This window comes from Condylura cristata, unplaced genomic scaffold (genome assembly GCF_000260355.1).
Source record: "Condylura cristata isolate star-nosed mole 26May11 unplaced genomic scaffold, ConCri1.0 scaffold00022, whole genome shotgun sequence".
NCBI lineage: Eukaryota > Metazoa > Chordata > Mammalia > Eulipotyphla > Talpidae > Condylura > Condylura cristata.
Window position 1 is genome coordinate 23,294,176 of NW_004567123.1, and position 11,751 is coordinate 23,305,926.

At 40.8% G+C, this 11,751-nt stretch overlaps 1 protein-coding gene across 2 annotated transcripts in view; it reads right to left on the reverse strand.

The window, feature by feature from the left end:
- The window catches only part of RNF24 (ring finger protein 24), a 41,152-nt gene extending 30,802 nt beyond the window's left edge, over positions 1–10,350 (reverse strand). The window contains exons 1-2 of one of the 2 annotated variants that reach the window (XM_012728233.1): positions 10,192–10,350; positions 8,876–8,984 (exon numbers count right to left, since the gene is read on the reverse strand). The gene's annotated coding sequence lies outside the window, so the exon portion shown is untranslated. The remainder of the gene's footprint in view (positions 1–8,875; positions 8,985–10,191) is intronic. The other variant, XM_004687370.2, reaches the window with a different exon arrangement.
- Positions 10,351–11,751: the final 1,401 nt, after the last annotated feature.

Consider the following 11,751-nt stretch of genomic DNA (forward strand, 5'->3'; position numbering starts at 1 on the left):
TATTGAGCTTTTTTTTTTTTTTTTTTTAAAGATTTATTTACACATACAGAATTGGAATACAGGTCAGAGGTATGGGGGGGAGATGAGAGGATTTACTGTGGGGAGCAGAACAAGGAGCTCGACAAAATACATTGCTGAGGGGAGCAGCAAGTGGGTCCCAGGAGAAGTCTGCCACGCCATGTGGGTCACCTCCCTGGCTGGGGATCAAACTGGTGCTGCAGTGGCTGCAATAGCTTCACAGTGCTGTGCTTTAACCTGTTGTGCCACTAGGGAGGGCCCTCTCTTGAGCGCTCTTGCCAAATAACTTAAATCTGAGATTAAGTCTCTAGAGCTAAAGTCCATCTGTAGGAAATACAGGGAAATGTGCGACAAACTGATAACCAGTTCCTGAAACTAGTCCAGGACATACAGAAAAAGGTGGGGAGTGAGGGACAGAAGAGGATCTAGATCACAGCAGATGTAAGAGAAAAAAAAAATGACTAAAGGTGATTTGTGGACTTTGAATCCTGGTATGAAAAAAACCATCTCTAAAAAAGTCTTAAGACAACTGGGCAAACCTAAATAGATTCTAGCTCTATGTGATGCCAAGGAGTAACAATGGTATTATGTGTAGAAATGACACTTTGGCTCTATGAGACAACACCCTTATTTTTTAGAGATGCATATAGAAGTATATCAGGATATACATATAGAAATGGCAGAAATGCCTAGAATTTGCTTTAAAATACCCCAACAAAGAAATGTGAAGGAAAGAAACAAATGTGGCAAAATTTTGAAAATAACTGAAATTGAGTGATGGGAACATAGGGGGTATTATTTACTTTTTCTACTTTGCAGTATATTTACGATTTTTTATAATGAAAAAATTAAAAAGGAGAACTTCACTAGCAGAGAAGCCTGAAAAACATCACAGGAAATCTATTAATATTAATCTTGTGTGGAAAGTTAATGGATCAATGAAGAAAAAACTAACACGGCAGCTGATTATTTAGAAATTGAACAAGTTATAGAGAAAACATCATTTTTCCCCTATCAACAACTAGTCAATGCTACAGACTGAAGGTTTGTGTCCAAATTCATATACAGAAACCTAATCCCTAACTATGGCAGTTAGAGGTGATTAGGTCATGAGGGTAGATCTCTCATGAATGGGACTTGTAAGGGCCTCTCATCCCTTTTGCTATGTGAGGATATAACAAAATAGAGTACTGCGTAGGCACTAAGAAACAGATTCTTGAACCAGACATTGAATCTGCCAGAGCTTGGATCACAGACTCCCAGACTCCAGAACTATAAGAAATTTCTGTTGTATACAATACCCAGACTATATTTTATCACAGCAGCATAAACAGACTAAGACAGACAGCTGTGTGAAATACAATTTTGTTCTTGAAAGAGGTTTTTCCACCAATGACCCAGTAGAGAACAAGCAGTTTTACAGGAAACATTTAAAAAAAAAAGAAAAAAAACCACTGTTTTAGGAATGCAGCTGTCTTGTTTCCTCCCCTCAGAACTGTGTCATGCTTTTATATAATTGTGGACTTCTAAATGGATGGTGGTACTGAATTGAAATAGAGAAAATTGAGACATAGAAAATAGAAGTCACAGCTGCAGTTTGAAATGAATGCTGTGTCTTTTTTTTGTGTGTGTGTGTGCAATCATTTGATCACTTTTAAAAGAACCTAGGACCTACTTCACATCTCTCCTGAAACAGTATTAACTTTTAATATGAATATAGTATTCACAATTTATTCCACAGTGAGGGCTGATAGACTCTTTGGAGATCCATTTCCAAATTATCTTCAAGTAGTTCAAAGTAAACCAAACCAATAATCATATTTGGAAGCATATTCAAAGCATAAAACAAGATTTCATTTCTAGTAAATGGATGGTTCTTAGCCCTTTGTTTAGGGTTATTGATTCCTCTGAAAATCTTTCAAAAAAAAAAAAATCTACACTCCCTCCCACCCAAAAGAGTTTTTTTATCATAGCTCTGAAGGCCCATATTTGAAACCTCTGTAATGCAATGTTACCATGGATAAGTGATTCTGAACAAAGTACAAATTCAAGTCAGTACTAAAGGTTTCCAGTGAGCTGATTTAGAATTTCCAACCCAATTCTCCACTGTTTCTCCTAGGGTCACACTTTAGTCAAATGTATTAATTGTGGTTTCCTAAAAATGCTTCCCTATCTTGGTTCTTGCTATTTCCACTATTTTTACATATTCTAGGCTATCCCAGTCACTTGATAAAAATCTATCCTTCATGATCTGTCATAAGCAATAAAGCTTCCATGAAAACTTTACTGGTTCCCTAAAATCTTCCTCTGAAGTTTGGTCTTGTATCCTGCTGTACATTTCTCCATTTGGTATCATGGTCTACCAAATATCTCTCTAATCTGTGATTTTCTGTGACACATAAATTGAACTGAAAAACACCACTAAGTTCTACTACACAGAGTGAACTGAATGGTGTCCTGAAATGATATGTTCATGTCCTAACCCCTTATTTGTGCCTTGAAACAGGACCTATACAAATGTAATGAAGTTAAGGAACTAAAGATGAGATCATTTGGGATTATCATGAGAGCCCTAAATCCAATCACAGTGTCTATAAGAAAAAGGAAGAGAAGTAGGCCATCTGAAGACAGAAACATTGATTGGAGTATGTGCTTATGTGCTTACATAACTCTAATATACACATTCGTCTAGATCCTTTTTCCAAATAAAAGCACAAATTAGGGGGTTAGGATATAATTTCAGAGCACCATTCAGTTCACTCTGTGTAGTAGAACTCTGTGGTGATTTTCAGATCAACTTCTATGTCACATAAGCCAAGGAATGTGTGAAGCCACCAAAAGCTGGAAAAAGCAAGGAAGGATTCTCCTTGGGGTAGCTGAAGGGGGTGCAGCATTTCTACTGACACTAATTTCAGACTTTAGCCTCCAGAACTGTGAGAAAATCAATTTTTATTATTTGAAGTCACCATTCTGTGGTAATTTGTTATAATAACCTAAGGAAACTATATAACCACTTTGCCCCATTCTAATTCTGGCAAATCATTTTTATTTACTGAGGCAGTTCTGTAATGGTTAATTACTTCAAGATCATCAGAAGGGATAATATAGATGCTCTCCTGAATTTTATTCTCCAGTTATTTTCTTCAAAGATATCTAAATTTTCTTTATTAAGAGTTTTCCAAAAAAGCTGGAGCAGGATAGCACCTGAATGTCAAAGAGTTGTAGTTTTGTGAAAGTGATGACATGTTGTTAGCCCACAGATGAAGGACTGGGTTTTAAGCCTCGCACCTGACTTTGTGGACAGTTTACTTCTTTGATCTTTTATTGTCTCTTTGAGGGTCGATGCAGAAGTTAAACAAGCAATGCATATAAATCTAAAAGATCTACAAAATGATTTTCAGCATAGGTTAATGCAGAAGCTGACTTTCTGGGTACAATACTACCTAGATTTATGGCCATAGATTTATGATCCATAATTTGAAAAAAAATCCTTCTAGTCTGTTTTCAAAGACAATCAGCACATTTCAGGAAAAAATTTACTTTAGTCATAGCCAAACATGAAATTTCCAAAGAAGTTTTAAAAGCCTATACCTTTGATTTCCCTTCCTACCCATTTCTCATTAAACGCATTAGCTCATACTTTGGTATTTCATTATCTGGCCAAACTTTTCTTTCAGTACAAAATGAAGAGCCTAATTGGATATAACACCTATAGAACTTGAAACACCTGTTTCAAGCTCACACCACAGAGCGTCATTTTTCATGCTCCAAGTTGGGAGAGAACAATACAAACAGGTAGTTCATAATTTTTTAATTTGCCTATGTGAATTTAACAAGCACAGGAAATGTAGCATACTAAATCTTCAAATGAGGACAAAATCTTCAAAGGCAAAATACAGCACACTGGGAGATTATGGTAAAGTTACTAATTTTGAGACTCCAATACACATGGTCCATCAAATAAACTGAATGCTCATTATACTTGCAGTATCACATTTGTACTTAATGTCAACTACTTGACATTAAGTTTGCAAAAGGAAGAACTGTATCTGATAAAAACACCTGTCTGCATGAAGAACAGACAAATGAGATTTTAAGACAAACCACACAATTAACCTTCTATAGAAGCTTATGTTTACATAAGATCAAGTTTTATGACAAGATGAAAACATTACTTATACAAATGACCAAAACTTTAGAAGATGACAATGAAAAGAAAAGCAAACCTCACTTTTAGAAGTCATTAAATGAAAAGGGGTAATTCAAAAGCAGATAACTAGCAGTTACATATAAAACATTCACTATAGTTATTTTAGTAGTAATCAAACATCTAATACATGTAACAGCACTAAAACCATAAAAATTCTTCGCATTACACTTTTCCCAGAACAAATCTACAGCTTGATGTGAAGTTTCATTTTAATGCTATCTACACAGTGGCTTCCTTTCCTTGTCATTCATACTTGTTCCAGCACCCTGGAGCACCACAGAGATACTGAGAACTTTCTGGTGTTAAGACTGTCTTTAGAGCAATCAGAGGGTTGGGGCTGGCTTTCCCAGGAATAGTCAACCAAAAGTAGGGCCAATGGCTAGCTATGCCTGGGCCAGCTGGCATGAAACACAGTGTCTGGTTCCTACCTCCACAGCAGAGGAGGCTCAGCCAGCTGGCTTTCAATGGACATACTAGTTGGAGTGCCCACAGTTCCTTTCAAACCATCTGGCATTCTTTTTGAACCCTAAATTTACCCAACATTACACCCTGATGTCTGAAATACTAGATAATTGGAGTAGTCCCTGCTATAAAAGACAGACACAAAAACTAAGTCAAATTTGAAGAAACAACTTCTAAAGTTAAAAATTGCTCTCAAATTCAGCTTGTGTATTATCTACCTTAAAATCTAAATTAGTCCTCTTTTTTTATTATTATAATAGTCCTCTGAATTTTAAGCAAACTTTCAAAATAAAAATTAGGCAAACAATAGGGGAATAGCCTAAACCAGACAATTTAACATGCAGAGAAATTATAAGAATCTCTGAAGGCTGGCAGGGCATAGCTCTCCCTACTCAGAATTTCTACAGAGCCAGTCTTTATCCCTTATGTGGCTTTCAGAGTGGGCTTTGTGCTGCTACATATATTTATCTTCCCAGCTAGCTAGTAAATGAAAAGAACAGTGTCCTATAGTTACTTAAAAAAAAAAAATCTGTTGATGATGCATAAGTTGTTTTTAAAAGTTTCATTTCCAGAAATAAGAAAACTTAATGTGGAATAACATTCAGAAGGAATCTTACCTCTGGGCAAACCAAGTAAACAAAGAACAGGATCACATAAAAATATTTTATCAAATAATCAACATGGTTTATCAAATGACCAAAACGTGGGGAAGTACAATAGGGTACTTATATGTCAATTGTACAATCTATCACAAAGGGTAATCTTGGAAACAGGGAAGAGAGAAATCAGAAAAAACAAAACCAAACCAGCTGAATCACTTTTATAGTCAAAATCCTAACAGATGTAAGTGCTATGCACAAAAATTCTATAGTGACCAATTCCATCAAATATCAGAAACTGGAGAAGACTATAAAAATGATTATTGTAATTATAATTATTTTTTATTGCAAGTATCCCCATGCCAAATAGTTAAGTATTTGACATATTATCTCATTCAACCTAAACAACAAACATATGAAAATGGGTACTATTACTGTTTCTATCTTGCAGATGAGGAAACAGAGAAGTTAGTGAACTTGACAAAAGTCACAGGGCAAAAAGTGAAAGAGCTGGAATTCAACTCCAAGAAGTCTGAGTTCAGAATCCAGGTGTAAAAAAGACTGCCAATGTTAAATTATACTTATGAAGTTATAAAATCTAATGTGTATAATCTATATAATCTCACTTCTCCACCTTTTATCACAGAAATTCCTACAAGTAATATACTTGTCACATTAAGTCATGACATATTTAATCATGAGGGTTAAGGGTTGCTTCTTTCTTTTTGATGGTGGATGGTTCTATCACTTCTTAAGGTGGATTTTAAAATGTACCTGATAACCTTCATGCTGATTTCCAGAGGTGATTGAATTTTACTGACTGATGAAACTTCCTTTAGTGTTAACTGGTATTTCTAATTTCTTATCCCATTTGAAAATGGAAACAAAAATTAAAACATAGGATAGACTTAAACGATCATTCCAGCTGTGCTCCTAAACTGTGGTGCTGGCTCAGGACCCAAAACATTCTAAGGAGGATTCATGTCTTCAAATGTTCGGGAGGAGGATGCAGTGCCCCATGTCTTGATGGAAGCACGTAAGCCATAAAGAATAAATTGTCTGGGTGAAATGGGGTGTGTGTGTGTATACACACACACATATATGTCAGTTGGGAAAATATTATCTGTCCCACAAGTAAAAGGAAAGAGAAACTCCTATGCCAAGGAACTTCATGAAATGTTAGGAACACCAGGGAAAAATATCTTAACACTCCCAGAGAGGGTGGGAAAAGGAATAGGGATTAGAATGACTGGACTTCTCAGCAACACTGAAATCTAACAGAAAACTGCCCTTAAAAGAGGAAAACTAGCCCTCCCTGGTGACGCAGCGGGTTAAAGCACAGCACTAAGAAGCTAAAGCCACTTCCGTATGAGTTCGATTCCTGCCTGCCCCGGAGGTGAGCACATGGCGCGGCAGACCTCTCCTGTTTCCTCCGCTGCTCCCCTCAGCAGTGTACTTGGTCGATCTGCCTGTTCTGCTCCCCACTCTGTTTCTGGTGAAGCCTCTCTCTGCCCCTGAGCCTCTGGCCTGTACCCCAGTTCTGTAAGCACAAATAAATAAAAATCTTAAAAAAAAAAAAAAGGAACACTAATTTTCAATCTAGAATTCAATATCCAGCTAATAAGCATTCAAAAGCTAGGGTATAGTGATGATATTTCCAGGCATGCAACTCCTGAATTAGAGAAGTAATGAGTTTATATGTGCCCTTTCTCAGGAAGTTACCAAAGAATAAGGAAGACACAGGATCCAGTAAGTAAAGAATCCAAAATAGGATAAAAGGAGTTCTGAAGATGATGATGACAAAGGGATTACAAAGAAAAAGGAAAAAGAAATGAAACTAAGAGATTACCTGAAAATGTAGAAAGATTATCAATTCTGTCATAGAATTTGAAAATGAATTAATGACTGGTACAAAGAAAACTAAAATGAAAAACATACAAAAGAGGCAATTAATTCAGGAGAAACAAAAGTTATACAAGAAAGAAATACAGTACTAGTACCCTATGTGGTTCACTGTGATTAATGAGCATCACTGCAGTCAATATACTATGGGAAATGTAAAGCATAGGTAAGAGAAGGGGATGGAAAGATGATTGTGTGGGACTCTCAACTTCCAAAAAAAGTCCAAAGATGATATCCAAAGATGGAAAATCAAGAAACAGCAGCATAAACCTTAACAATGAAATATTAGAATGAAATGGAAAGACCTGAAGTGCTTGGATCATGCTGAAATTGCTGGGGTTTGACTACTTTCCAATCTTAAAATGGCAGTTTCACATGGCTTAAATTAATATATCAGTATAACATTACTTTATTATTGATTTGAATAAAGTGTCATTTGAAACCAAACAATTAGTGATAAAGACTGTTCAGTGAGGAAGAATTCTACTTTTTGTTATCAGACATGATTGGGATAATAATATATCTGTTTTGGATAACAAATTCAGATATTATTATTACTAAAATGGAAGTAATATTAGAGTTCTAATGAATATAAAGACTATACTTACTAAAACAACACTTAACATAAATTAATCTATTTTGATAAAGAAATCAGGATTTTTCTTCAGTCATTATACTATATAGAAATGCTAACAATTGGTAGAGATTTTGATTAGTAGAAGACTGAATGACTTTAGGTTCCTTCTTTGATACAAACACTAGCTAAGTCACTCTTGAAAACAGCATGGTGCTATGCAAGTCTATTTCAGTGATAATTCTGGTTATACTGCTTTGTTTACCTAAGACTTCCTCTTATGGTTTGTTTTAAAGGGATTTGTAAAAAACCACTTCATGTAGGCAGTTTATAAATTATTTTGGTTGCTTCATCATTATTACTACTAAAAATGTTACTATCTCTAATTAATGTTTTTAAGTTAATATATCTTGAATTAAATTCACTGACGGTAAAATCTCACATTACAAAACCAAAGCTCTAAATTGAAAAATCGGCTTTATGAATTTTAACTTCTACAAAATAAGAATTTGATTACAACATAAGGTAAGAATTTTACTAAGAATAATGGATCTTGATTCAACCAATGGAAAATTTCCCCTTCAAATTAAAAGCAAATGTTTTTTATGGAGAGAATATACACAAACAGATGCTGTGGAAGACTGCTTAGTTTAGATTTCATTTTGCACTAAAACCTACCAAGGATTAAAATACATGCGATTAAAATCTCAAAGAGAATCTTAAAGAGAAATCTACCAATTATTCATATAATTCAATAAGCTAATTTTTAAACATCTTTATTGAGGTAATATTGATTTAAACAGTTCTTAAATTTTTTTTTACCACTGCTATTTTTAATCCAAATATCATAACTAAACAGAGGTGTGTTTCTTATAACTGTTTATTTCATTCCCATCACTGTACAAAATTGTAAGGATCGAAAAAAAAAAAAAAACAAACACCCTAAAAGTGCAACCAAAACAATAACTATCTCTTAAAAACTTAACAAAACAAGCCAACACAACCTAGAAAAAGGTCCAAAAAAAGTCCAAAAGGAATAGCTGTACTATCACTATTGCCTATTTTTAATTGGTCTGCATCAACTGGAACCAACTTCTTAACTTTACCTACACAACAAAGTCAGGCAGTCCGACCAAGCCCGTCTGTGGGAACCTGCAGAGCTCCCTCCTCTCTCAGGGGATGAGGACAATGATGAAAGGTATTCTGTTTTCCAGTAGTCCTGTAAGAGGAGCCATTGAGCTAGGCAGCACAACCCAACAACAGAACCCAGAAAATTTCAGATCAAAGCAAGGGCGCATGCCAGGATAATATGCAATAAAACCCTTTGCCAAAGCATTAGGGGGAAAAAAAAAGCAAGGGGGTGGAGAGAACCTGCTGGACCACCTTCTTATTAACACAGGGAGGCAGGAAGAAATAAAATCTGCCTATGAGAGAAGCTGAGTAAAACAGTGCACTAGCTGTATTAGTGTTTCTGTAGACCTGTATTAAGTACACAGACGCGGCCAATCAGCCAGAAAGCTGCGCCCTGTATGTGCTGGAGCGCGGCCATGTGCGGATCTCTTAAGTCCACGCTCACGAACGAAACCCCAAAAGCAAAGTGTCCGAAACACACAGATAAAAGCGTCTCCACATCCAACTAGCAACCCCCACTGGTTGTACTGCAAGAAACAAAACAGTTTGAACGAGCACGAGAGACAGAATTGGGGGACCCTCTGATGAAGCGATGTCTTTTTCTCTCGCACCCCTTAAATGTTCTCTTTATCTTATCTCATAGGTGAGACAGCTTCGCACACGCACACTCGATTCGGGCTCCGGAAACAAAGGGTCCTCACTTCTCCGGCCTGTGCGAGCACACGGGCCCCCCGACCCACAGAGAAGTCACCCCTTGATTTTCAGTGAGTAAGCCGAGGCGAGAGGTCTCACTCCGAACCGTGGGCATGCACAGGGTGACAATCGGGCACGCGACAAACGCCACAAAGAAAGGGGAGGAGCAGATGGGGACCAGGAAAACACTGCCACGCCGCGCCCCCCACGGCGCGTTCCCACTGCCAACGCCGAGGCGGCCGCGCTCGCCATCCTCGCCCTCGCCTCCCGCTCAGCGCAGCCGCCTCCCACGCCCCGGGACCCGACGCCCGACGCTGGCTGGCCCGGCGTCGCGAACCTTCCCTCGGCGACTCCCAGTGACAGCCCCGCGCCGCCCTTTGTGCGGGACTCTCCGTCCCGCCCGGACGACCCTCTGCATCCCTCCCGGCTTGGGGCTGCTGTCCCTTCCCTCCTCTCCTCCGCCGCGCGCCCCGAGCATGAGTGGGGAGGCAGCAGCGGGCCCGCGATCTCCTCAGCATCCCGACCCCGGACCCACCCGGTCTCCAAAGCTCGGGCTCGGGGGCCACTGCCCCCAGCCCCCCCGCCCCCGATCGCTTACTTACTCGGGTGTGCCGACAGAGGCGGCGGCGACAGCAGGGGTGTGGGAGCTTCGGCGCCAGGCGGCAGGTTACGGGGCGGCGGGCTGCGGACGACGAGCGTCTGTCGGGACCCAGCGCGGCTGAGGTGGCGGCGGCAGACGGCGCGCGGCGGCCCCCGGCGAGGGGCGGGCCCGGCGGGGGAGGGGGGGACGCCGCGCCTCTCATTCATGCAGCGGGGGCGGGGTGAGGGACCCGGATGCCCGGGCAGCGCCCGCCCACCGCGGAGGGCGCCGGGGCTTCAGAGTCTCAAGTGCGCAGGCGCGACTTGGCGCTCCTGGGCCGCGCCTGGTCCAGCCCCGCCCGTTCGGGATGTCCCGGGGACTGAGCTACGGTGGAGAGACCCGCTCCCTCGTCTGTTTAGCATTTTTGCAGGCTTTATAAGCATTTTAAAAAGTGAAAGCTTGGAGCTCCACCCCCTTCCTAGCATCCAGTCAGCTAACCCCCGGGGGCAAAGACGTGGACTTAGCTCATTAATTTGGTGGGGGACCATGCACAGGCCCCCTCCCCTCAGCTGTCTCTCTGGAGATAGATATTCTCAGCTGAATGCTGGGACTGCTGTGACAGAATCTGCCCAGGTAGGTACTGGAGAAAGGTGTGTGCAAGAAGCAGTATATCATTTTATTTTCATTGACCTAGAGTTTGTCCGAAGCAGCTGTAAGGGTCTGGGAGGCCTCTTGTCCATGTACAGTCTGCAGACACCCTGCAGACACCTCCGATTCCAGGGCCTTGGTTCAACCACTTGTGAGCCACAGAACCCTCAGACGAGGCTGGGGTCCTGCAGCAGACCGCACAGTCATGCCGTCTGAAGCTGTCCTGCAGAGTGTGGGGCGCTGCTAGTCAGGGCTTGCAGGAAAGACTGTTCCCCCAACCCGCTCAGTCCCCTTGTCTCCCTCTGAGAGTTCTTCAACCCTTCAGTCCCCCTCACATAAATCATAAATGGCTCCGTAATTTAACTCTCGGAAGCAAAGTTATCACGGAAAGTGCCTGTAGGCACGTTCCTTCAGCTTTGACAAAGCATAAGCCTGCAAGTCAAGGAGGAAGTCAGGGCATCTATCTCTGAGGTACCCAAGAGTCACAGTCCCCCTAGGTGAGCTGGGTGGCAGTATGCGCTAGCTAGAGTGTAGCAAAAGGGAGGTGCTCGAACCCAGAACTCAACTCCGGCTTGCTGATACCCCTCACTCAGTCTAAACCAGGACTCCCCATCTTTTTCCGGAGCTTGGGCTGAAGTCTCCATCCATTCTCAAGCAAATCATCCTCATGATATGGAGATCTGCCCAGTTACCATCTTTTTCTCTTTCCCTCCTCCACCCCCAAACTTGGCACTTACTTTCTGAGCTGCACAGTGGTGTTTCACACTTAGTGTTTGTGCTCCTGCTGTTCCCTCTAGGAGGGGAACACTCCAAACCACATACAGAATTGGGGGTACAGGCCAGAGGCTCAGGGGTGGCGAGAGGCTTCACCAGAGACAGAGCAGGGAGCAGAACAGGCAGATCGACGAAGTACACTGCTGAGGGGAGCAGCGGG